The sequence below is a fragment of the Loxodonta africana genome, chromosome 6 (genome assembly GCF_030014295.1).
Source record: "Loxodonta africana isolate mLoxAfr1 chromosome 6, mLoxAfr1.hap2, whole genome shotgun sequence".
Lineage (NCBI taxonomy): Eukaryota > Metazoa > Chordata > Mammalia > Proboscidea > Elephantidae > Loxodonta > Loxodonta africana.
The window spans coordinates 122,207,310-122,233,722 of record NC_087347.1 but is presented as its reverse complement, the minus strand read 5'-3'; positions in this window follow the sequence as shown (position 1 = coordinate 122,233,722).

Sequence of the window (26,413 nt, the reverse complement as noted above, 5' to 3'; positions counted from 1 at the left end):
TATTCCTTTTTTTCAAAAGAATCATCTTTTGGTTTTTTTTTTTTCTTTTTTCAATTTCTCTTATTCCTGCTTTTGTCCTTTTTTTCTTTCTGCTTGCTTTGTACTTATTTTGTTTTTCTTTTTCTAATTTCTTAAGAAGAAAGCCTAAATCATTGATTCGAGACTTCTCCTTTTCTAATATAAACATTTAATGCTATTGATTTCTCTCTAAATACTGCGTTAGTTGCATCATTATTATATTTTCACTTTTATTCAGTTTGACATGTTTTCTAATTTCCCTTGAGAGACTCTCGAGTCTAAGATGTTTTGCTTAATTTCTAAATACTTAGGATTTTCTAAGTAATATTAATTTCTAATTTTCTTTTGTCGCTGTCAGAGAACTTTGAATATTTTCAGTGCTTTTAAATATAATGAAGTTTGTTTTGTGGCCCAGAATATGGTCTTGGTGAAGGTTCCAAGCGTACTTGAGAAGAATGCGTATTCTGTTGTTGTAGGGTACTGTGTTCTGTAAATATCAGTTAGGTTAGGTTGTTTAATGGTTTGTTTAGTTCCTCCATATCTTATTTCCTCCCTGCTCATTCTATTACAGAGAGAGGCATGTTGAAATCTCCTAGTAAAATATGGATTTGTCTATTTCTTTTTTCATTTAAATTTTTGCTTCATGCATTTTTTTAAACTGTTAAGTACATACACATTTAGGGTTGTCCTTTATTCTTGGTTAATATTTTTATTGGAACCATGGTGGCACAGTGGTTAAAGAACTTGGCTGCTAATCAAAATGTTGGCAGCTAGAATCCATCAGCTGCTCCTTGGTGGCCCTACAGGGCAGTTCTACTCTGTTCTATAAGGTCACTATGAGTTGGTTTCGACTCATTATGTGTATCGTTATGTTTTAAGTGTTTTTTTTGTAGATAGCATAGTTGTCTTTTTTTTTTTTAAATCCAATTCAACGATCTTTCTCTTCTAATCAGTGTGTTTTACCTCTTTACATTTAATGCAAACATTTAAGCCAACCATTTTATTATTTATTTTCCATTTGTCCCTTTTGATTTTTATTCATCTTCTGTCTACTTTTAAATATTTTCCAAATTCTATTTTTATTATTTCTCAGATTTTTCACTATGTATCTTTGTATAGTATATATATACATTTTTAGTGGTTACTCTGGGGATTATAACATACATACCAAACTTACTCCATATGCTTATAAATAATATTTTACCACTTCAAGGAAAATATAAAAACCTTGAAACCTTGTAGGCACCTTTACCATCCTCCCATTATGACAGTGTAATAGTAGGTGCTTGCAACAGCCATATATATTTTAAAAACTTAAGAGATGAAAAGCAGTCTGTTCTCTTTGCTCAGATGTTTACCAATTCTGTTGCTCTACCTTTATTCCTAATATTTTAGGATTTTGTTGTTATCATTTATCTTTCCCCTGAATAATTCACATTATCTTTTTTTTTTTGAACAGGTCTATTTTCTTTCATCTGAGAATGTCATTTTATATTAAGAAAGTTTGGATTGTATACCATACATTTTGAATATTATGTATTCCATACATAATCAAATTGGATGCTGTTTAAAGCATCTACAGAATGTTGATTATTTTTTGTTTGTTTTAGCAGTCAATCAATCCACAAGGTTCAGGTTATACATTTAGGAACACTTTCTGTGGGCTCTAGTGCCAAGGTAAGTTTAGTTTTCAAAATTTTTGTAGTACCGATTCCAGTCAGGTTCAAGCATGTGTGATTTAGGGGTGAGTCCTGAGTTTCATGCAAAAATCTAAAGATCCCCTTTATCCAGCTCTCTCCTTACATTATTTCCACCCATCCTGTTCCCAGGGTTTTCCTTTCCTGGAAATCTCCCTTCCAGGCTTTACCTTTTCCACATTGTCGCCATGGTTGTGTCCTGTAGGGTTCACCATGCTGGTGGGGAAGCAGAGGAGTTCTGCCTCTTTGCTTGAGAATTTTTGGTTTCACTTGCACTGTATCAGTTGCCAGTTGGGAGGTAGAGGATCACTTAATCTTTGTTGGCACTTAGTGTAGGGTTGGGATAGTGAATACGAGTCCACCCTAAAGTGTTCACTGCTACTACACCAGTGGGGAGTTTTAAGGCTGCTGCCTTTTTCTGGCATTTGCTTGGTATAGGGTGGGGAGAGTCAACAGGCCTCCACCCTACAGGATTTGTTGCTGCCATACTGGTAGGGAAGGAAAGGGGTGCCACTTTTTGCTGTACACTTGCCACAGGCTGGGGAGATTCCAAGGACTCTGTTCTTCAGGGATCACATCTGTCTTTCTGGTAGAGACAGAGGAGGGCAACAATCCTTTGGTGTTGCTCACCTGGAATAGGGCAGCTGAAGTCAAGAAAGTTCTGCTTCACATGGAGGCTCTCTTTTCAGTCCTCTGTCTAGAGAGACTGAGTTTCTCTTGGGGGGTATTTTCTGTCCACATTTCTTGGCTATTTTGGGGTTCAGGATTTTCTAGCACCCAAGCTGGCATATGGAAAAAAAATGTCACTAGGCAAAGACACCCTGGAGTCTTGAACTATTTATATGGTCCACTTGCTTGTATCAACCTTTCAGAGTCTTCTGATAGTAGTTTTACCCCATACCAAAAACCCAAACCAAACCTGTTCCCACTGAGTAGATTCTAACTCATAGTGACAATATAGGAGAGTAGACCTGCCCCATAAAACTTCCAAGAAATGCCTGGTGGATTCAAACTGCTGACATTTTGGTTAGCAGCTGTAATTCTTAACCAATACACCACCAGGTTAACCCATACAGCAACTAGAAATTCCAAACTACTTGAAAAGGTTGTCTTTACATGCTGATGTCATTCCCTTTCCGCTCATTCTTCAGCACACTCCAAGCTGTATTTGTCTCAGTATCCCATTAAATCTTTCACCAACAACCAAATTGCTAAATCCAACTGGATTTTATTTAATTTCTCGGTAGAGTTTAGAATTCTTATTCTTGAAACATTTGATTCTTTTGTTTTTCATGACCCAATAATCTCTTGATTTTTCTCCTGCTTAGGTGGTGGTTCTTTCTCTGTCTCCTTTGAATGATCAGAATTCTTTGCCTAGGCATTAAATATTACAATTCTTCAAAGCTTATTACTAGGTGCTTTTCTTTTATTCTCTATTCTCTCCCTAAGCAATTTCAGCTGTGTCCAAGACTTCAATGACTATCTATATGCAGATGATTTATAAACTTACATCATCAGCTCAGATTTCTCCTTTGAGCTTCAAACATTAATATCCATCTGCCTCCTTAATGTCTGAATTTTAAGCTCGACATGGTCAGGAATGACCTCATGATTATCCATGTGATACATAATTATTTCCAATGTGTTTGCTTTTAGAATAATCCTTATCTTCTAAACCACAAGGTCCTGTATAATCTGGTACTTGCCCAACACTTCAGCTTAATCGATTAGTTTATTCATGCACTTATTCAATAAATATTTATCAAGTGCCTACTACGTGCCAGGAATTTTTTTTTTTTTTTTTGCCAAACAACAAAACAAAATCCTTATTTTCATGGAACTTATATTCTAGTGGGAGAATATATACACAAAACACGTAAACAGAAAATTAAGCAGCATGCCATTTGGTGATAAGTAATAAGATGCAAAATAGATCAATGTAAGGAGACAGAAAATGATGGTGGAGGTGTTATTTTAATAGGGTTGTCAGGGAGAGCATCACTGAGAAGGTGACATATGAGCTGTGACCTGAAGAAAATGAGGGAACAAGTTATGTCAATACTTAAGGGAAGAACATTCCAGGCTTAGAGAACAGCAAATGCAAAGACTCTGAATCAAGAGTGTGCTTGGCTGTTCAAGGATCAATGAAAAAGCTAGTGTGGCTCAGTGGAGCAAGTTAGGGGGATTGCAGTAGATGATACCAGAAGGACTAGGGGTCCAGTTGTGTAGGGCTTTGTAAGCCATAGTACAGACTTTAGGTTTTTTTTTAATTGTTTTTTGCATCAGGTAAGAAGACATGGGTTGATTGTAATTAAGAGGCATCCTTTCTCTACAGACAATTCTTGCACCAGAGCCCCCTTTTATGAAGAAAGGCCAGGGCTTTCTCAGAGCTACACTGAGGTCAGAGGCTCTTCCTCTTGTGTCCTCCTTCCTTCCCCATCTCCTTTCACAGATGTTGGACCTGCATTATGGCCTGAAGCCCTCCCCTGCCTTCTCCTCTTCCCTAACAATAAATCTCTAGCACTTATAACTCCATCTTGGCACAGAGGACCCACCTAACACAACCCTCGATTACTAAGTTTTCCAAGGAACTCCATTTTATTCTTTGATTATGTTCTCTCCTTAAATGCTAAAACTCGATTAGTTACCAAGTTCTATTAATTTTGCCAGGAAAAATGTCTCTCTAATCCAGTTTTTTCTTAAAGTGATCTTTCCCATGTCCTTGGGGATCCACAAATTCTCAGACTTTTTTTTTTTTTTTTTAATTTTGATGATGATCTAACAACAGATTATAGTTCAGTGCAACTTTATAAGTAAGCATCACACAATTTCAATGTCTATTGTTATCAGTCAAGGCCCATATCAGCAATTTGAAGAGGAAAAAATTATATAAAGAATTGTTAAATACTAAAATAGTGGTTAACTATCAAACGGAGTAAAAAAGAAAAGTAAAGGATACAGAAACAGCACATGCAAAAAGAAGCTACTACCTGCAGGGCTGAAGGAAATGAACAAGAAAGGAACTACGTACTTGGATGAGCCCACCCAAGGTTGAGATGAGACCTCATTGTGGATAGTGTGGTTGCTGCAGAAGCATGTAACCTACTAGTGGCAAGGAAACTTGCCAGAGGCTGATTCACAGGAATGGCCCTCTAAGTGGCTGGAGAAAACTTGCTGGAGAGTTGAAAACACAGCTGGCCCCAAGGTCTGTTGAGGTGAGGACTGCTGGACCTCTCACACCTGATCTACTGGCAGTTTCCCCTTGAAACAGCACATGGGAACCAGCAGAAAAAGGCCCTTCTTCTCCTTAAGCTTGTTGTGTTCCTGCAGTGTCCCCTGTTGACAAAACCTAACATGGATCCAGCTACTAACAGAGAAATGTGTACAGGGTCTGGCTCCAGTGTCATAAAGCTGACAAAGCAGGGCAGATTCGGAGCTGTGAGGCAAGAAATTATCACATTCACAAAGAAATAATGGTGCAGCAGGATGTCCTATCATTTTCATGCACTTGTACACCCAGAGTAGCACCTGTGTGTCTTTGTCTGAGGATTGCCCTCAGGCTACCAGGGCTTGCTCCCCAAAGTGACTGGGAAATCCTGTCTCTCCAGGGACACCCTCATCCAATGACCAATGGGTACATGCGTATAAATATTAGGACTCCCTTTTCCATATTTAGGACAACTCTGCAGAGTGACCTTCATAGTCTTCAGAGCTTTTCGGCAGAATTAAGCCAAAGGTAACCTCCATAAGATTTTCCTTGGTATCATACCCTCGCTTGGCTTCCTTCCCTTCCCTATCCCACTTGTCTACTTCCATAGTGGTTTTTCCTGAGAACCATCAGTCCAAAAAAACAAAACAAACAAAACAAAAAGCAGCTATGGAGTCGATACCAACTCATGGCAGTGACCCCATGTGTGTCAGAGTAGAACTCCATAGGGCTTTCAGTGGCTAATTTTTCAGATCGCCAGGCCTTTCTTCCCAGGTAGCTCTGGGTGGGTTTGAATCTCCCACCTTTTGGTTAGCTGCTGAGCACATTACCCATTTGGGCAACCCAGGGACTGCTTCCTGAGAACACTTTCTAGTAAGTCTCATTCACAAGAATTCTTGTCATAGGGACTGTATTTGGGGAAACCAAACTAAGTCAGATGTTACATAAATAAAATTTTGCGGTGGTTTGAGAAGAAAAAAGAATGGAATCATAACATGGTACATAGTAGCACAGAAATGCACACGTGTCATGTGATGCAGTATCACATGTATGGTGTGAAGAACTGTATAGATGAGGTCATGGCACATGCCAACTTATAACGGATCTCCAGCAGTAAAAGTGTAACAGTAAGTACATAACCTTGGACAATAACTGGACTAGTCAATTGTTTAATTTAGATTTCAATAATGTCACAATTCTCTTAGAATGCATGAGAACCTAGCTTTATAGAGATACTAGGAGATGCCTTATTAAAACTGTCATTCTAGAAGGGCTCACTGACAGAGTTTTGATTAAGTATAAAGTTGGGAACAGACTCTGGAAGTTATTAACACTATGTTGTAGAGTATACTTACGTAAATAGTCATTTCTTATACAAGTATTACAAGAGCAGAATAAAAATGAGATGGATTTTGAGGCTATGTATTTTTTTCTTAAATGCAACAGTGGGAATTTAATTTCAGCCAGACAGTAGTATCCATCACATTAAAATTAATGTTAATTTTATCATTTTCATAATTTTGCTTATATTTAGTTTGAATATAGTTTAACTTTTATCATCGCATATGAGCTGTAAGGATAAGGGATTTATACTTAATTTTATATCTGTATATTTTTAAGTGGAAGCCCTGGTGGCATAGTAGTTAAGTGCTACGGCTGCTAACCAAGAGGTCAGCAGTTCGAATCCGCCGGGTGCTCTTTGAAAACTCTATGGGGCAGTTCTACTCTGTCCTATAGGGTTGCTATGAGTCGGAATCGACTCGATGGCAGCAGGTTTTTTGTTTGGTTTATATTTTTAAGTAATAGTATAATAAAAATAGACAAGAGGTGTTGATAGCCTTAATAATGCATTGTATTAAAAGAACATATATCACTGAGGCTTGAGAAATAGTTTTCAAAATGGGGTTCTGGAACCACTAGCAATAGCATAAATTTGGAACTTAATTTGGAAATGCAGTTTCTGAGCCCGAGGCCCCCCCAAAAAGAAGCCAAAACCATTGCCTTCGAGTTGATTCCAACTCTTAGCAACCCCATAGGGCAGAGTAGAACTGCCCCATAGGGTTTCCTAGGAGTGGCTGGTGGATTTGAACTGCTGACCTTTTGGTTAGCCGCCAAGTTCTTAAGCACCGTGCCACCAGGGCTCCTAGCCCTGGGCCAGGCTTGCCAAACCAGGGACTCTGGGGGCGGGGCTAGCAGTCTGTGTTTTAACAAGCCTAAAAGTGATTCTGATCCAGTGAAGTTTGAGAACAGCCACTCTCATCCATCCTCTCTCCCTTGTTCGGGCTCTCATCCTCTCTCAGACCTCTGGGACCACAGTCTTTACACTCCTAATTGTTCTCCACACAACTGTGAGACGATCTTTCTAGAGCACATTTATCACACCACCTTTACTGGTTAACCTCTTAAACGCCACTTTCATAGTTGTAAGATGAGAGTAACAATGCCCTGCATCAGGTTGCTGTGAGGCTAAGAATAAAAAAAGAATAAAGTATTCATTAAATGGTAACTTTCACTATTGCTATCATCCTTCTCATTTTTGTCATGAGTAGTAGCACCTTCCATTGCCTAAAACATTAATTAAAATATTTCCTAAGTTTGGGAAATTCTCCACCATACGTGTCTCAGTGGGAGGACAATCTTGGATTGACTGGCCTCCCTTGTCTCTGGCACATAATTTGTGTTAAGACTTTGAGATTCCCTGTCCCTGACTTTGAATAGGGAGCACAGGACTCACCGACGTGGGGACAGTGAAGGAGTCATGCTGGCAGTGGGGCAGCAGTCGGATCAGTCCTCAGGACTAGCAGACATAGAGCTGCGCCTGGTGGAACCTGCGTCCAGGTTTAGTGGTGCATTCTTTAAGTACTCCATTGCTAACCAAAAGGTCTGTGGTTTGAACTCACCAGCAGCTCTACAGGAAAAAGACGTGGCAGTCCGCTACCTTAAAGATTTACAGCCTTGGAAACCCTATGGGGCAGTCCTACTCTGTCCTGTAGGGTCACTATGAGTCAGAATCAACTCGATGGCAATGGGTTTGGTTTTTTTTATATGACAGCTGTGAAGTGCTAGTGAATACAGAAGATGCCTGACTTACGTCCTCCCCAAAGTCAACACCGTTAATAAGGATAAAGAAAAGTGAAGACTGTAATTTCACTGCTTATGGTTGTCACTCAAACCATAAGGACCTATTCAACTGAATTACAACAGAGAAAATTTGTTAATTTTCTATCACTCCCCTTCTTGATTGCTCCAAAGACAAAATTTGGGCGTTTCAAATTCTCTGAATTAATCTGTTTATCCTGTTCAGAACCCCTTAGTGACTTAGATGACATTCACCTCCCACATCATGCAAGTGACATGTCCACAGGACAAACCAGGATCAGAGTTCTGCACATAAATAGTGTCTGCACAATACCACAGAAGCCCTGGTGGCACAGTGGTTAAGTGCTCAGCTGCGAACTGAAATGTCAGCGGTTTGAACCCACCAGCCGCTCTGTGGGAGAAAGATGTGATAGTCTGCTCCTGTAAAGATTTCAGCCTTGGACGCACTGCGAGGCAGTTCCACTCCGTTGCTATGGGTCGAAATCGACTTGTTGGCCTGGCAATGCGTTTGGTGTTTTTGGTTTGGTGGCAGAAGCTACGATGCAACAGTGAGGCCAGGAGCGCCTCCCAGGACTCATTTTGGGGTTGATTTTGGCTGTGGCTTTAACTGCTTAGCTTTTGTTTTTCATCCTATCTTTTTAGGTTTTCAAGAGATTATGTGAGCTACTCCTTATTCTTCCTTTCCCTTCTCCCTCTTTTTGCATAAGTCAGCCAGTCAGTGTCTGTTGCTTACAGCTAGGAAACTGGTATAGACCTCACACTATTTCCAGATTCACGTCTCACTGCCTCTCCACCTCCCCTCCCGTAACCTAAAGCTCCCGCAGTCCCGGTGCACTCACCGTTTCATAACTGCTGTTGCTGTCAGTAGCCGTGGGTTGGCCCTGACTCACGGCGGCTTTGTGTGTGACAGAGTGAAACGTTACCTGGTCCTGCAGCAATTTTATCAATATATATATACACAATTTCATGCTGCTTTATCTGTGCTTACGATGCTTCCTCTGCCTGGGGAATTCTTCTTGTTAGCTGTTTTGCTGGTGAAATCCTATTTATCCTTTTTTGTTGTTAATTGCCATTGAGCTGATTCTGACTCATGGCGACGCCATGTTTGCAGAACTGCTCTGTAGTTAAAGGATATTACCTGTTTTTTGGAAGCAAATCGCCAGGCCTATCTTCAGAGGCACCTCTGGTTGGATTAGAACCATCTGGGGGCTCTTATTTATCCTTTAAGATCCACAAATTCTTGCCAAAATTAATCCTCACTATTTATGTTTGGGTGGAAACCTGGTGGCGTAGTGGTTAAGTGCTACAGCTGCTAACCAAGAGGTCGGCAGTTCGAATCCACCAGGCACTCCTTGGAAACTATATTGGGCAGTTCTACTCTGTCCTACAGGGTCGCTATGAGTCAGAATCAACTCGACGGTGGTGGGTTTGGTTTGGTTTTGGTTATTTATGGTTGGGTATTTAAGGGGTGGCCTACTTGTGTTAAAAAAAAAAGGTACTGAAATACTGAGATGCTTAGGGAAATGACTAGGAACAATAACAAAATACTTCCTTTAGCTAATAGACCAGTAGGACAAAATATCCTTCCCTGTGTTTTCTGTAACTGACACAACCAGTTTTTTTTTTTTTTAAATCAGGGGATTTATATAGTTTAGACATTGTAGTTCTAATGGAGGGGTCCTTGGGTGGTGCAAACGGTGAACACGCTCAGATGCTAATTGAAAGGTTGGAGGTTTGAGTCCACCCAGAGGGGCCTTGAAAGAATGGCTGGGTGATCTCCTTCCAAAAAATCAGCCAATGAAAACCCTATGGAGCAGTTCTATGCTGACACACAGGGGGTCGCCATGAGTCAGAGCCAACTCAATGGCAAATGGAAACCGTGATAAAAGGTAACCAATTTTAGCATTATGACATAACCAGTCCACCAAAAACATCATGAAACTGAAATGTTGGAAATACTAGTAATAGAAGTAAATAATGTATGAATAAAGTCCCCCTCCCACCCACCCCATTTTTTTTTAAAACTTAGGTCCCATTCTGAATGTTGTGTTTGACTCCCTCTCTTATTTGTGCAGCAGCCTTATAGTTTTGGGTGCTGAGTCTAGCTCCAAAGTTGTACCTGATTAGTCTGAGGTATCTGTGGTTATCATTTGTTTAGGCACTCCGACTTAAGCCAATATTATCCTTGGCTAGGTGAACTATGTTGGCCCAATCTGACGAAAAGAGTTTTGGTTCTCTCTCTACCTCACCCACTTCCGCTCCATGTCTGCCTGTCTTCCTGGACACACACAGGAAACATGCAACTTCAATGGCTGTCATGAGCCAAACTGCAATCCCAAGATTAAAGCCAACACCGTAGACAGCAGAAAAGAAGGAACAGTTCTGGATCCTTGGTGACATTGTTGAAAGACTAATTTACCAGTCCCAAATCCTACCCCATGCAGATTCACTGCATATAGACATTTGGTTTGTGCATTGTACAACTCTACTTATATAGACTGAGTTGTGACTGGTGGCCCTGAAGTTCTTAGTCTGAACTTACTGATATTAAAAACAATATGTCACTTTTAATGCTTAAGGCAATTTGAACTTTTTCAAAGTTATTACTTGTGGACAAAAGTAGTCTGATATCTGCCTAACACATATTCCCTCATTTCCCTTATTTTGCCACTGCAAATAGTGTCTGGCTCCCTGGTTACACTGACACCTCCATGAGGGTAGGGTCATGTGTGTCATCTTTGTACAGCTTGCATCTGACCTAGTACTTGGCACACAAGGAGCATTCAATAAACCTTTGTCGAATTTAAATTTAGTTATCTTTCACATTTATGTTCTACTTCCCTATCTGAATTTAATGGCCTGTGAGAAAGAGACAATATATGATAACTCTTTTATATCTCTGGTACCCATTACAAGGCATATTCTCAATAAAATTTCTTGTTTGATAATAATAACTGATACGCACTGGTTGCCATTGAATTGACGTCGACTTATAGTGACACAGTAGGACGGAGTAGAACTGTGCCCTAGGGTTTTCAAGGCTATAAATCTTTGGAAGCAGACTCCCACATCTTTCTCCTGAGGAGTGGCTGGTGGGTTTGAATGGCTGACCTTTCGGTTAACACCTGAGCGCTTAACCACTGCTCCACCAGGGCTCCTTAATTGATATATAGTTACTCTTTTTTTTATCAAGCACCTACCCTGTGCCAGTCATATCTCCCGGTACTTCAGACATCTTAGCTTATTTAGTCTCCACAATCAACTTTGGAAGTAGGAAGTATTCTTGCCAATTTAAATCTTAGGAAAGCTACTGGCCCGCTTAAGATCATACAATTATCCTAAGTGTAAGACCAGGAATACTAACTCAAATACATCTGGCTCGTTGATAAAGATGATAATGATGATGGTGAGACTTATGAGTGTGTTCCCTTCTCTGATGCTCTATGATTATATAAGTTTATTCCAAGAAAATAAATCTAGACTTCAGGGAATTAGTGTTCAAAAATGAAAACAAGTCTGATGATTTGATTCCTGCACCCAGGACTCCACACTCCCACTCAGAAAGTCAGCAGGTAGTTCAAACCGCCCGCTTCCTGGGATAGCCTGGAACCCAGCAAGCAGGGTGGAACCAGAGAGGCAAGACTCAGGGAGGGCACAAACCTGATGAATATGGTCATGTGCTGAGAAGCCATTTGCTGGGACCTGCTCTGCTCCCATATGCAACCAAAATCAAGCATGAGGCAATCACACCAAGATGCCAAAGTCAGATCATCAGTAACGCAGCTGTGTAACAATCCTTATCAACTTCATATGCCCACCAGTCGGCCAGACTCCGCAGGAAGTCGAGGAGGAGTAAATGGGCTTGCAATGCAACTGGGGAGAGGAACGAAAAATACAAATGAAGAGAGGACTAAGAAATAAAGTGATGTGTGCTGAAAGCTAAATGAATAATGTAGGAAGTAAAATGGAGACAGAATTTGAAAGATCACTGTGGGCTGAGGCAATTAGAAAAAAACTTCAAAGAGAAAGGCAGAATTTGACCTGGACCTTGACAAATAAAGAATGTTCAGAGAGAAAGAGGGAAGACGCGCCACAGGACAACTATATATCAATATGTGGTGAAGTGTTGCTTAGAGAGTGGAACGAGAAGCTCATGCCGTTAGACGGGGGAGACTGCTATTCATCTGCAGTGCCAAGATGAGGGATTTGGAGTGTACCCTGTAGGAATGGAGTTGCCAGAAGTTTTGGAGCAAAGAGATGACATGAGAAATGAGAAGCAAGACTGACTTCATAATGGACGTTATAGACCTGAATTTGCTTGTATAACTCATGTTTTGCCAGTTTTGGGTAAATATGGCATCAAATAAGACTAATATCCCAAATTTTCTGGTACTCTTCCCCAGGACCTCATTCCTCTGTAATAGTTCTGTGAGTTTCCTGGGCCCGCGGTGATTTGCTCTGTCCCTCCCCTTGATGGAAGGGCAACACATCACTGCTTCCATCGCTAGCAGGTCCACTGTAACAACACTGACACCCCGACATAGGCATTATCCCAAATGTCGTGTTGAGCTAGGCGGGCACTAGAGTCCTTGGCACATCAAAGCCACTCAGAGAAGTGGGCACTCACCAAACTTTCCTCTTCCCTCCTCACTGAACCTTCTTCTCATCTGGCCTCTGTGTCTTTATTGAGTGCCTATGAAAACAGGAACTTACAGCTTCCCTCATTAGGGCTCAGATATGAGATCTAGGCTAGGCTTGAGTGTCGTATCTTAGGTAAACACTTCCAATTCCCAGTCATCTCCCGGAACCCTCTGGGTAGAAAAACAGGCAAAAAACCCAATAAATCTTATGCAAATTTGCTTCTGGCAACCCTGCTCATCAGTCCATCAGATGTGCTCAGATACAGGTATTTGTGGAGTATGCCCTTGAGATTAGTTATATTCTGATGGGTACCCACGCAGAATTGAAGGGGCAGCGCTTACACTTGGCAACCTTTGGGTGAATTGCTGCTCACTGACTCTACCTACTCAAAAATGCCACCTCTTTCCCTCTTCTGCTACACCTGTGCATTCTGCAAACATGAAGCTTTCCATGTCCCGATTATGCCAGACCATGAAAGTGCCTGTATTCGACAACACCACGGGCAGGGCATCCAAACACACTTTCAAGTCAGTCTCATGCATCGAGGGATTGCAGGACTGTGAGGCAGCCAGCCACTGGCAGCATTGCCTCAATCACTTCTCAAGCTTCTGTTTTATCAAACTCCAGACTAATAAATTCTGTCTGGCTGATTGGGACGCGGATGCATCAAAGGGAAATGAGGCTACTTGGAAGAAACATGGGGAACAACAAACACATACAGATAACGCATTGACCTCTGATGTATTTTTCCTATCAAAACTGTTAACATTGGCTTCCCAATAAAAATTTCTCCAGTGCTTGGAGTCAACCTTATACACCATTCATGTCATTTTTATTTGCTCTGTGTTACCTACAAACACTTCCTTCAGGCCCTAGAACACCATTCCCTTTGTCCTTTCAAATGCAGGCCAAATCATAAATGCAAAGTGGCCGGAGTTATATTACCTGCTTATGTCGGGGGAGCTAGTAGGTTTTATATACCTCTCACTGGCTTGCACTAAGCATCTGCCACCAGTATGAGGAGATAGTTTACATTCAACAGGACACTGGCATTCAAAACTCTCTTAGTATTGATTTTACCAGATAATGTTCTGATTTGTTTCTGAAGATTGTTCTCTACTGCCTAGGATCCTTTGGGGGAGGGGGGAGGTAGGAAATAGGGATGATTAAAGTTGCCCTAAGCAGAGGTCTTCACCTACCCCTGAACTTCCTAAATACCTTAAATACTCAGCCTTCCAGGCACCATCTCTCAGAGTCATGGCAAGAAGTGCCATTTGAAGTCAGCTTCTGCATTTCAGGGTGTCGCTACTCAGATGTTAGTTCACGATACAACAGGATCCATGCAGAAGGGTTGTTACTTGGCAGGATGTGACTCAATGGACAGATTAAGAATCTGGAACCCGGATAATTAAAGAAGAATAGAGAAGCAGGGAGGCAGAAGCAGGACAGCACACAGAAGTTAGTACTGTCCATCCTAACCTTGAGTGGGGACTAGAGGAACAGGCAGATCAGGCCAGGGCATAGGGAACATTCTCTAGGGCAATGGTCCTTGAACTTAAGCATGGCTGGAATCACATGGAGGGCTTGATAAATCATTAATTTCTAGGCCCTATCTTCAGAGTTTCTGATTTAATAGATCCGAAATGAGATACGAAAAATTGCATATCTAACAATCTTCAGGAGCCCTGGTGGTGCCATAGTTAAGTGCTTGGCTGCTAACTAAAAGGCCGGTGGTTAGAATCCACTCAGCAGCTCTGAGGGAGAAAGACCTGGCAGTCTACTTCCATAAAGATTACAGCCAAGAAAACTCCTTGGGGGCAGTTCTTCTGTGTCTCATGAGGTCACTATGAGTCAGAATCGACTTGACGACACCCAACAAAAACTACAACAAGGTCCCAGGTAATACATATGCTGCTGCTCTGGGGACCACACTTTAAGAAGTACTGTTTTACAGTTTTTGTAGTTGGCAAAAGGCCACTTACGAGAAGTGAGTTATTTTGGGGGAGCTGAGTGTTTCCTGAGTTCAGGGGCCTAATCTTGGTTTGAGGTTGGGTCTGCCTATACAGGAGGTAAGCAATAAAGGGGAAAGGAATTCCAAGTGGGAAAAAGTCAGCTTCTAAGCACTGGGAATCGGAAGTGGCAAGAAGGATGAAGTTTCCCAACAGAGAGAGTGGAGTAGGTGCATGGAGTCTTAGCACAGGAGAGCAGGGTGGCACCAGGGCACAGTAACATCACCGATGACATGAGGACAGAGCCCAGCCAGCCACCAGCCCAAGCTTAGTGTGTGCGTGTGTGTGTGTGTGTGTGAGGTGGGTGTCTTAGTCACCCATGCTGCTATAACAGAAAAACCACAAGCAGATGGCTTTAACAAAGAGAAGTTTATTCTCTCACAGTCCAGTAAGGTGCCGACTCCAGTGGAAGCCTTTCTCTTTCTGTTGGCTCTGGAGGAAGGTCCTTGTCATCAGACTTCCCTTGGTCTGGGAGCATCTCAGTGCAGGAACCTCAGGTTCAAAGGACACACTCTCCTCCTGGCACTGCTTTCTTGGTGGTATGAGGTCCCCAACTCTCTGCTTGCTTCCCTTTCATCTCTTGAGAGATAAAAAGTGGTTCAGGCCACACCCCAGGGAAACTCCCTTTATATTGGATCAGGAATGTGACCTGGTAAGGGTGTTACAATCCCACCCTAATCCTCCTTAACATAAGATTACAATCACAAAATGGAGGACAACCACAGAATGCTGGGAATCATGGCCTATCCAAGTTAATATGCATATTTTGGGGGGGACATAATTTAATCTATGACAGGGGGCTCGGTGAGACTGACTTGCTAGAAGTGGCCAAGATGTGTGCAGGAATCTACTGTGAACAGAACATTCTGGTCTACTAAAATAGAGCTGGCCTCAGGATGAGAAGTGAATTGGACAGAAGGCAGGCAGGCAAACCTGGAACAGTCAAGGTCAAGGCAAAGCAAGTAAGAGAAGGACTTGGTGGGGGGCTCAAACCAGAAGACTCCCAGGAATGGGAGAAGCACAGCAAGGGACAAGGTGCAGACAGCTGATGGTCATGAGCCATGAGCTCAGCAACAGGGCTCAGCAAATCAGGCAGAGAAAGGGGCGAGTTTTTTTTTCAGAAATGCAAGCAGCGAGTGCAAGAACAGAAGCAACAAGAAAGGAATTTCTTTGCTGGACCTCAAGAACAGTTAGTTACCTCCTGAGGTGGTAGAAACTAACACCCAAGCTTGACTGACCTGGATTCCTCAGGTGTGTGGCTTACCTGCTGCAACTCAACTTACCTGAGTTCTAACATCCAAATACCTACTTCAAATTCACTTAGCAGCTTCACGAGGAACGTTAAAGCCCTTGGGTCCCAATTATTTTAATTCAGGGCTAATTCTTTTAGTCAGTGATCAAAAATCTTAAATACCACTGCTTTCTTAACTGAGATTGGTACAGCATGAATACCTACAGAGACATAACACATTAGTTTTTGGAGTGTTGAGTCCATCAGCCTCTGTATGCACTGTAAAATAAAAAAAAATAATAATGGTTACTCATCCAGCATACAGTCCTGTTTGCCTACGGACAAGAGCAGAAGGGAAAGAACTGTATCAACTACCTAGAAAAAGGAAACTGGCAACTAAGCCTGCCTGCCAGCATCCTGGACAGTTGCATTTAAATAATTTTTCAATGTACTAAGTGTGCCCATTCTCCTTTGGTCATTCATTAATTTCACAAATACTTACCAAGTGTCTATTATGTCCTGGATAGGGTTCCTAGGTGGCACAAATGGTTTGTAGCTTGGTTACTAACCTAAAGATTGGCAATGTGAACCCATCCGGCAGCACGACAGGAGAAAGACCTGACATTCTGCCTCCATAAAGACTGTTGATGTTGTGTGCGTTGAGCTGATTGCGACTCATAGTGATACTATAGGACAGAGTAGAACTGCCCTATAGGCTTTCCTAGGCTGAAATCTTTATGGGAGCAGATTGCTAGGCCTGTTCTCCAGCAGAGTCACTGGTGTGTTCAACCACCGACCTTTTGGGTAGCAGCTGAGTGCTTAACCATTGAAAAACCCAATGGAGCAGTTCTACTCTACAGCACATAGGGTTATCCTGAGTTGAAATCTACTCAATGGCAAAAGGTTTGGTTTTTGGCATTATGTTCTGGTTACTTCCCTATAAAATACAGACTTAAATCTGAGCAAAACACAGTCTTTACTTTTGAAGAACTTGGCATCTACTGGAAGAGAAAGTACTCAGGAAATTAAAATACAGAATCAAGGGCTGTGATGCGGTAGTAGAAAGTGCTACGAAAACAAAGAGGCAGCTGATCTTGCCTTCGTGGAGTCAGGAGTCTGCCGGGTATAGAATCGTAAACTTACCTTTCGCATTTCACTCTATTCCTGCCTGTTTCCCATACTTATCACCAATTGCAGGAGGAGTTTTGCATCTCAAAAGTTACACGCACCAATCAGCAAATTTGGGAGACAGAGCAGCATAACAAGAAAGCAGGGAGGCTGTGGAGTCAGAAGAATTGGGTTCAAATCCCAGCTCTAAAAACCAAACCCATTGCTGCCAAATTGATTCCAACTCATGGGAACCTCGTGTGTTTCAGAGTAGACCTAAGCTCATAGGGTTTTCAAAGGCTGTGTTCTTTCAGAAGTAGATCACCGGTCTTTTATTCTGAGGTGTGACTAGAACCACTAGCCTTGCAGTTAGTAGCCTAGCAGTTAGCCATTTGTGCCACTCAGAGACTCAAAAAAAAAAAAAAAATCTCAGCTCTACAAAATTCTAATTTTTAATCTCTCTGTGCTCTGCTTTCCTTATCTGTAGGACAGAATATTGCTGGTGCTGTTGCATAGTGATATTTTGAGGGTCAAATGAAAAAGTAGATGTAAACCAGCATGGAGGAAATCTAAATAGGTATCAATTTTCATTGCTGTTGCTACTACTGCTACTCCGGTCATATCCAGGACACAACAGATGTCTGGACATTGGGAAATCGTTCTATCAACTCAATCCTTTTCTTTCTAAGGTCTTTCTCCTTGATCTTGATGAGGTCAGTACCAATGCCAGTGGCACTGCCAACTTCAGCCTGGGCTATGAATCTCCCGATGCCCTAAATAAAAATAAACACATTATGATTCAAAAAAATCCCTGCCCCAGAACATTCTGCTAGTCCCGATTACTACATAATGATTCTTATGTTTTCAGAGAGATGGAAATAAAGTAACACAGTAGAAAGATCGTTGAGAAAAACCTCTGGAGAGAAATAGGTTATCATTTTTATATTAATAACAGGTTTGTCACACTCCAGGTAGGCATAATGCACTGGAAACACTTTTATTTCTTTTAAAGAGCAGCATGGCTGGAGCAGAGAAACTGAAGATGACAACAGCCTCCCTACTTGATAGAAATGGACATGAAGGGAGTTGGGAGGGGAATTGCTTCCTGACCCACAGAAGAGCAAAGAGCAAGAACACCTGATGTTCTGGAGGCCAAACTTTTATCAAATCAACTTCTAACAACATTCTGGATAATGGTTTTACTGAGAATCACGAGTAAAGGAGCTTGGGACGTTAAAAATAACATCAAGACACTAGCAGCGTGAGCTTTGATCACTAATGAATCCAGTGTTAGACTATCCAAGTGAGTTATGGTGGCCGTCCTTTGAGCCTCTGTGTTTTCAAGAACAGACAGGCATAGAATGAACCAGCCACAAGGAGAGGGTGACGTCCTTGAAATGCCTTCATCTGTGGGAGAAAGGCATAGCCCTTTCTCCGTTGCTTTCGGCATTTCACAAGGTGGACCACAGGTAACTCTCCTGGAATTAGACCATGGCCTCATTCCAGATAGCAATTCTTTTACGTTGTTGAAAGATAATATACTTTTTAGCTGTATCTCTGTGGACTATGAAATAGGGAAGCTGAATGTTTAGCATCAGGTATCCCTACTCTTTGCTCCCCTTTGTATCAGAAAGCAAAGACCTCAAAGGGAAGCTTCCCACTGCAAAATCGACACGTTGGTAGGTTGTGTACTTGGTCCGGTGGTGGGGCCATAGCTCGAAACATTATTTCTTTTTGGGAATTGTCTTAGGGGTTGTTTTACAACACTCACAAGTAACCTGGCCTATGTCTTTATCAAAGCCATTCCTTATTTATGACCCAAATCTTTTAAAATCATCACCTAGTAGTTAAGAGCTCAGCTGCCAACCAAAAAGTCAGCAGTGTGATTCTACCGGCTGCTCCTTGGAAACCCTATGGGGCAGTTCTACTCTGTTCTACCGGGTAGCTATGAGTCAGAATAGACTTGACGGCATTGAGTTTGTTTTTTTTTTTTTTATCGACCCCACTCCAAACTGGCTTAATCTCCCTTCAAAAATATGATTCAGCACCATTTAAAAATATTCAAAAGAAAGATCTTTAAAGGTAGGCCCAGAAGAGTAGTTCAAAAAATGCTAGAGCAATGTCAACATCACCGGAGTACATATATAATAAACCTACCAAGGTGTAGACTTTGAAGGGGGGAAACTCTCATTGATGGTGTGTAATTTTGATGTGTTTGGCTAGAAAATTAAATCACATTGCCACATAGTCACACCTTGTTTTCAAATTTATCCTTGGTCTAAAGCTGGTGCTGTCGAGTTGATTCAGACTCATAGCAACCCTACAGGACACAGTAGAACTGCCTGATAGATTTTCCAAGGAGCGCCTGGTGGATTTGAACTGCCAACCTTTTGGTTAGCAGCTGTAGCACTTCGTCCCACCACCACCAGGGTTTCCATCTTTGGTCTACACAGAGCTTTTTATTATTTTACATTCTGTTCTCTTTTCTGTATGTCTTAAATTTCTGGGAGTTATGGACCTACATCCTCAGGTCTCGTAAGTCTTAGGAATGCTAAAAAGCTGCTACCCTCCGGGAGAGAGGCAATTTGATTCACGGTGTATTTCAAGTCAATTTGGTGCAAAAGGATACATTAACTTCTTTTCCAAAGGTCTTTTATCTATCTATTTATCTACCTCCCAGCTTATCTTCTTGTCTTATCTATTTCTGTGTGCCTGTCTGGAAACAGAGATGGAAAGAGAGAAAGAAGAGGAAGTCTAAGAAGAAGGAATAAATGGATTAATTTAAGAGCATGCCTTTTTGATTTCTAATAAACAGTGCTTTCATATTTGAGGGCTGAAGTCTCAGACAGATCCAGGAGAACAGATATCATCTATAAGCTCTACAGAAGCGTTTGCCCTGTTCTCCCATCTTCTCAGAGAAGATATTCTAGACATTGAGGGATTAATACTTGGTTAACAAAGGGATCAAACATCAAAAAATACAAATGCTCTTCAAAGAATTCAGTCTCAAAGTTTACATGGAAACCCCTTACTGAATACCTTCTTTCCCTGTTTAAGCTATTTTGTCTATATAGTCACCAGCTTCCAGTACCATGCACAAAACAGGCTCTCTGTCACATTTCTCTGAGCTAATTTCCTTGCTTTTTTTAATTTACCAGTAAAATAGATTATATATTTTTATTGAATTGGAGGCTGCTTTCACATTGGTTTATTGTCGTTTTCTGTCTGCAGGTTAACTCTGACTCATGCGACCATATGTGCAATAGAAAGAAATATTGCTTGGTCCTGTGTCATTTTCATGATCTCCAGCACTTTTGAGTCCATCACTGCGGCTGTTGAACCAATCCATCTCACCGACGGTCTCCTACACTCTCACTGGCTCTCTACATCACCAAACATGATGTCTTCCTCCAGAAATTGATCCCTCCTGATAATATGCCTGAAACAAGTGAGTCCATGTTCTGTCGTGATCCATAGGATATTCACTGGCTAATTTTTGGAAGTAGATTGCCAGGTCTTTCTTCCTAGTCTGTCTTAGTCTGGAAGCTCCCCTGAAACCTGTCCACCGTGGGTAACCCTGCTAGTATTTGAAATACCTGTGGCATATCTTCCAGCACCATAGCAACATGCGAGCCACCACAGTATGACAGACTGAGAGATGGGTGGTCATTGTTTTGTTACCAACCAGCAAACAAATCATGTAAAGGACGGACAAGCTCAAGGTTACAAGTGAGTAGATGCAGCTGCCTATTACCTTCCTAGTTCCTCTCAGTAGTGCCCTAAGTTTAGTTCAATACAGCCCGCATGGATTGAGTGATCTACCTGGTCAGAGGAGCCCAGAAGAATGAAGGCTCACTGCCCTTCATATTTTTTAGCTAGAGGGGCAATCACGACAACATGCTAGGGTCTACTCCATTGACATATAAGGCATTTCTCTTACAATTCACTGCCTTCCACCTTTAAAACATATTCCAAATCTCTCACCTCCGCTGTACCTATCTTAGTCCAACCCACCATCATCCATGGGCTAGACCATTGTAAAACCTCCAGTTTCACTTTTGCCCATCATGCAATGGTAGCCCACCAAATAATTCTTTTAAAAGAGAAATCAGGGCACAGGCTTTCACCCTTCACAATCTCCCATCCCACGTGAAATAACATCTGAAGTCATTATGATGGCCCCAGACGTGACCTGCTCAAGCTGACTTCCCAACGTCCTTTATTACTATTCTTCCTCTCTCTGTCACTCTGCTCTGGCCCCACTGGCCTTCTTACTGTTGTTCAAACACACCACTTATGCTCATGCCTCAGTTCTTTGCACTTGCTGCTCCTTCATCCTTTAATTCTCATTCGTCCCCATGTCTTCACATGGCACAACTTCCCACTAATTATGATTTCTACTTAAATTATCACCTCCTCAGGAAAATCTCCACTGACATCTCATCCAGAATTGTTTCTGCACACAAATACAGTCACTTTCTATTTCTTTCTCCTGCTTTATTATTTTTTTTAGCATATAACACTACCTGATTTTATAAAAACAAATGATATTATAGCATATGTTTATTTGTTAATTAATTTATTTTTCTCTTCTCCACTAAGATGTTTGAATGACCTCTGAATTCCTTGAACCTAAAATACTGCCCATCACAGATCAGGCACTCAGTAATTGTTGAGTAAATGAATGATTGATTAGCATTCTATTTGTTCTGGCATATTTTAGTTAAGACATTTTGACAGTAATCACGTTCTGTTGTTCTTCACACCCACCTATGAGGTAAGCGGTGCAGGGATTCTTATGCTCATTCCGTAGGGAATGAGAATTATCTGTCCTGATTTCATGGGCTGCCAAGGATCGCAGCTCATGGTGGCAAATCTGAGCAGGACTCCTGTCTACAGATTCTTAGTTCAGTCACCATGTTTGGCATTCTCAACCAGGCAAACACAGTCTGACTTTTTATTTATTTACTGTGAGATATCTATATCCATGGGTGGCACAAACTGTTAAGCACTCAGCTACTAACTAAAAGATTGGCGATTCAAATCCACTTAGAGGCACCTCAGAAGAAAGGCCTGGTGATCTGTTTCTGGAAAGATCACAGCCATTGAAAACCATAGGGAGCATGGTTCTACCTGGCACACGTGGGATTGCCATGAGTCAGAACTGAATCAATGGCAATTGGTGTACATATATGAGAAAACACTTGCCATTCCAACATTTTTTATCTGTATAATTCTGTGAGATTAATTACATCTATTGTGTCGTGCATCAATGAACAGTTCCAGGTCTCCTACCAGAGTGCTGCTTTTCATTCAAACACCATCTCTCCCCACATTTTTATGGCTTTTCAATCTCTAACGTTTCTAGGAAAAACACAGAATTACAATCTCCATTAGAAAAAAGGAAAATGGTTTTATTATTATTATTATTTTTGAAATATCACGGACATTTAATGGCATCAAAGGACACTTTTAACATGATTCCTGGCTTCCTTTTACAAAATACAATTTCTGATTTAGACCCTGTCTCCCTTGCTGTGGAGATTGATTTGAGCATATTTTCACCCTGGCTTTATTTGTACATGGCCTTCACCATGCCCCTAGTTCATAAACACTTCCAATTGTTGAGAAGTACTTTCTGCCATCTGATGCCTTGCCACATTTTATCCATAGGCTCCCTATAATCTTCCGTCAGAATGTCCTCATCACTGCATGGTACGAGCAGTGAGCTGGTTTCCACCTTGCTAAATGCAGACTCGGGAATGAGCTTCAAACAATTTTATCCCAGCAACTGGCAGTAATTCTAAGTCCACCACCAGCGTTTGCCCGCCGGACACGGTATCCTAGAGATTTACCTATCGTCATGGCAGTGGGTGGTAGGCCACGTGCCTTTCGGTGCTCCCAGTCAAAATCTGACAAAGACGAGGCAGGCTGTCACCACTCAGGGCCAGGTCATAGATAATGCCACCAGGGGCTGGAACAGATAGGAACCATAAAATCCTGGGAGGTTTGCCTTTCCACACAACTTGCTACTGTGCTCGTGTTCACGAACAAGCTGTCCTTCCTTTGCACACAGCGTTACTTACAGCTCCCGGCAGGGCATACTGAAACCTGATTTTATGTCTATGTTTCCTGCAGCAGGCTCAGGAACGTCGGCAACTTTTTGGCATCTCTCTACCGCTAACATTCACTCTTTGGTTAATGGATGACAGTGAACACTGCGAAACATGTGCTCTGCACGTTCACTATTGGTAATATTATAACATAGAAATATGTCTTTTGCCCTGGAAGTGGACTTTTCCAGTTAATCTCCTGCCATCAGAGTGAATCCAGGATTGGTGTTTGATTTTAGATTTCACAAAAAGGGGGGATGTTTAATATTTAGAAACAGAGGCTGTCAAGGTAAAAATCAATATATATACATATACAGAAACCGTTGGAGTGTACTGGTTAAGAGCTATGACTGCTAACCAAAAGGTTGGCAGTTTAAATCCAACACATGCTCCTTGGAAACTCTATGGGGCAGTTCTATGCTGTCCTATAGGGTCGTTATAAGTCAGAATTGACTCGATGGCAACAGGTTTATATACATATACTGGTCTGACTAGAATCTAATCTCAGTGTCTGGCCCATAATGAAATGAGTCAGTACAGTGGAAAGAGATTGCTTTCTATTATCAAGGAATACAGCCATGAAACTGCTGACCCATATTTGGGACGGTACTCAAACTAATGGCTATCCTGCTTCATTCTGCAATGTTGGGTGCCTCTAGATCCACAGATCATTTATGAATGAGGATTTCCTTATCTAGAAAGACTATTCTTCCTCACTTTCTTCCTGAATGAAACTCACATTTCACTGAAAGATCCCAATCCCAAAAGAGACATAAATAAAAGGTAAACCTCATGAGTTTCAGGAGCTGTTCAGCAACTGGAAGTCATGTGACCTTCAAGATAACCTGACTACATCTTTCTTTGCACAGGTGAGGCCTTATGAGGCCCAGAAGGATGCAGGGACTTTCCCAGTTATACCTGCCTTATGACCTTTTTCCTCCGCCAAGACTTAGTGCAAAATCATGGTAAGATTTAGTACCATGTTGGCTATGTAATGACCAAGCTGATCATAATCAAGAAAGTTCACACTATTAAAGAGTAGTCATATTCAGACAGGAGTTCATTACAGTAATTAAAAAGTGGTTAATGACCCAAACAGGCAGAAGAAAATTCAAGTATGTCTTCCTCCATTGACCGAAGTCTCTTAAAGCAAAGTATTTGTGAATTGCTAGTCCTTTATATTTTTCCTTCACAGTTAACTGTGCGAGAATGTCCCTGGCAATGCTCACCTGCTTAAGTATCACGTGCAGTCCTAGTGAATGTAAGTCGAAGGAAGAAAAGGAAGAATGCTTATGTCTGCTATGTGGCTCATTCCAATGCCTGATGTTTGCTATGAGGCATGCTCTTCCTCACGCTGTCCCTCACGCAGTCTCTCACGCTCTTCCTCCTGCTGTTCCTCACGCTGTCCCTCCTGCTGTTCCTTCTGCTGTTCCTCACACTGTTCCTCATGCTGTTTGAGGAAAGAGAGGAATACATGATCGTAAACATGATCTGAGAATTCGGGGGCATGGGTTCCAGGCCTAATGCCACCCTCTAATAGCTTTGGAAACTTGGGCAAACTACCTACCTTTTAGAATTTCACTTTGGAGGTGTTTAGCTATGAAGCATTTAGGATATTAAAAAATCCAAGACCTGGACAAGATAAGACCAGAATCTTCTCATACCCCAGATGTTATGAGGAGCTAGAATACCTCAAAGTTTGAGTTAATTTTTCCATCTCTCCTCCCTATCCCAGCTCTACTTCTTAGCCATCACAGATGTGGTGAGACACCAAGGAGGTGGTTGATGAAGGCTGGATTGTAATACATTTATATAAATATCTCAAGCTTTGTCAGGCTTGAGTGGCTCTCTACTCAATTCCCAGAGAATTCTGAGCTCTCTATACCTTCAAAATCACTTAAGATTGTGTTGGCCAAGGGTATGTGTGTTGATTTATCTAATGCAACCCCACCACTCATATTGGGCATAATGTCTAAAAAAGGAATCGCCCTGATTGCTAAAACACACACATTAACTATTTCTGCTCAAGTACAGAATCTGCTATCCCATTTAGTTGAATACAATCATACAAATGGAACTTTCTAATGTAGATGTTCCTTAAAATCCCAAATAATTTAAGAGAAAAATTACTGTTACATCATTTGTCATTTTAACACCTATGTGTACACTTACGCTTCTTTGAAAGCTGAAAGGTTTTGCCAAATTTCAAAATTTCTACCAATATCTATTCTCTTTGAGGAAGACTCTCAATGTAAGTTCTACCTCCTCCATGAATCTGCCGGAATCACTTCTGATCTTCATTAACTCCTCCTTTGAATGAACAACAGATATGGGCAAATTACCTACTTTTCAGATTTTCAGTTCATTCTATAGTGTCGCTATGAGTCAGAATTGACTTCACGGCACTGGGTTTGGTTTTGGTTTTGGTTCATCTAAAATAATTCGATTGTACTAAATAATTTCACTCTAACTTTCAGATTTCAGGTAATGTATATAGCATAGTGGTCAAGTGCTATGGCTGCTAACCAAAAGGTTGGCAGTTCAAATCCACCGGGTCCTCCTTGGAAACTCTATGGGGCAGTCCTACTCTGTTCTATAGGGTTGCTATGAGTCGGAATTGACATGAGAGCAGGGGTTTTGGTTTGGATTTGATATATATATATATCAAATTGAAATTTAACAGGATAGCAATTTTAGTCAGAAATGCCCTTAGATTCATGTAACACATACAACCTTACACACACACACACGTGCATGTAGACACACATACACACCCAGATACACACACAAAATGAATCTTTTGCTCTTCTGATTCTGTCTAATATTGATGTCTACGAACTAGGAAAGTCACTTCAGATAAGCACAAATATGTTTGTGGATATTTCCTTGTTTAACCCTTTTTAAAAATAGCCAAAGTATTTCCATAGTGTCATTATATTATATTTGCAAGGGTCTACGCCACTTCGTAGTTGGGGAAAATATAAAATATATAAAATACATCAAAATTAAAATAGAAGGAATGATTCAAATGAGGTATCTGAGAAGAAATAAAACATATCTCAGAAGAAGATAACATTTTTTCCCCCCAAGGAGCTACACTCCCCCAAATCACCAGACCCAATTTCACAGGACAATTTTACTAATCTTTTGGCTACTGTGAATATTGCTGCAGTTGACATAGATGTGCGTATGTCTATCCGTGTCTCTTCCATTAGACTTGGCTTTATTTTTACGCTTATTAAAGTTGGGTGTATGTGTGTAGAGTTGTCTTTATTCTATTGCAGAATAAA